At 39.7% G+C, this 1611-nt stretch overlaps 1 protein-coding gene across 2 annotated transcripts in view; it reads left to right on the forward strand.

Annotated features, from left to right (window-relative positions):
* The window catches only part of CTDSP2 (CTD (carboxy-terminal domain, RNA polymerase II, polypeptide A) small phosphatase 2), a 28936-nt gene that overhangs the window by 20784 nt on the left and 6541 nt on the right, over positions 1 to 1611 (forward strand). The gene's annotated exons all lie outside the window — the stretch shown is intronic.

Consider the following 1611-nt stretch of genomic DNA (forward strand, 5'->3'; position numbering starts at 1 on the left):
TCCTGCATCTCCTGCATTGGGTACTGGTAAATTAGGTGTGTGGTGAGACTTGTTTTTTCGTTCACAGATTGCCATATTCTCTTTGTGTTCTTGCATGCCAAAGTGGTCTCTCTGAGGTCTATAAAAGGGCACTAATCCCATTTTTGAGGGCTCCATCCTCATGAGCTAATCACCTCCTGAGGGTGTCACCTCCAAATAGCATCACGTTGGGAGTTAGAATGTCACATATGAATTTGTTGGGGGAGAAGACATAGACATTCAGTCTTTAGCAGCTTCTTGTGAACTTTTTGTGGTTGTGAACATTCAACTATTTTAAATAATAAAATCTACAGAGTTCACATGATCATATTAAGGGATTCTGTTCAATTACAAGTTTTGTTATGTTTTCAAAATATTAATACCACTGAGGCACTTGATTTCTTTTGGTACTACCAAAGCCCATGGGTTTTCTAATTCTGCCACTAATTAGCTGAGATCTTGGGTAAGTTGCCTCCCCTCTCTTCCCACTCAGTGTCCTGATCTGTAAAAATGAGGGGTTTCTTAGTCTCCTCTAAGTCCCTCATGAGCTTTAACATTTTAAGTTTAAAAAAGCCCATAGAAGACAGCCTAGTCTTTGGAATCTTTTCCACAATGGCAGTTAAAACAAATGGAGAGGTAGCTGAAAGACTGATTTTAAAAGCTAGTACAAGGACCTGACCTTTATGAGATTTTAAGCTGATTTCTTGATTAAGCCTCATTCTCTGTGCCAGTAAAGGACAACTAACTGATACGGGTCATTTGAAGGTCTTTCCCACCTCCATTCCCACCTCCAGTAGTTGTAGGCTTTGTGACTCAGAGTGATATTGGAATGTATTCATGTCTTTGCATAAAAAACTAATCATGGTGAGAGGTGCCCCCTAGAAAGGTGATGGGAGGCAATGGAGGAGAGTGGCTGGGGTGGAAGGGGCATCTTCACACTTTTGGCAACTTAAGTAATATTAAGTTCCCCAAGAGTTTATCACACTTTGGAGGAATAATTTTAAAATTTATAAGACACTGCTCTACAACTATAAAGTGACTTTTCATTCATTTGCTAATTATATTGTCAACAATTGATTTCCAAGACCCTTAAGATGGCATCCTTTAGTGGGGATTCCACTCAGGACTGCAAGTTCTAGACTAGTGAATGCTCCATGGATAATATTGCCATGAATATGATCTCTTTTCTAGTAGAGATTGTTCACCTGAGATGCCAGATCTCAATCCTGAAGAATCAGAGCACCTTTTGGAGTTATATTGCAGGGCTGAGGACATAATTGTCCACGTTGATTAAACTGATGTATTTCTTCTGCTTCCTAAGCGATTGGTTTATAAATTGCACATGGGATCTTAGTTCCCTGACCGAGGATTGAACCCACATCCTCTGCATTGGAAGATGGATTCTTAACCACTGGACCACTAGGGAAGTCCCCTCCATTTTCCCAGTAGGAACTTTAATATTTTCTTGAAAACACTTGTAGATCACACTTTATTACTACAACTACAGTTATCGGAAGTGCTTATTGAATGCATGGTAAACTGGACATCATAAAAGAATAAGGGAGGGAAAAGCTACTTAACTGATGGTTTGGG

The sequence above is a fragment of the Bison bison genome, unplaced genomic scaffold, assembly GCF_000754665.1.
Source record: "Bison bison bison isolate TAMUID 2011002044 unplaced genomic scaffold, Bison_UMD1.0 scf7180017864359, whole genome shotgun sequence".
In the NCBI taxonomy this organism is placed as follows: Eukaryota; Metazoa; Chordata; class Mammalia; order Artiodactyla; family Bovidae; genus Bison; species Bison bison.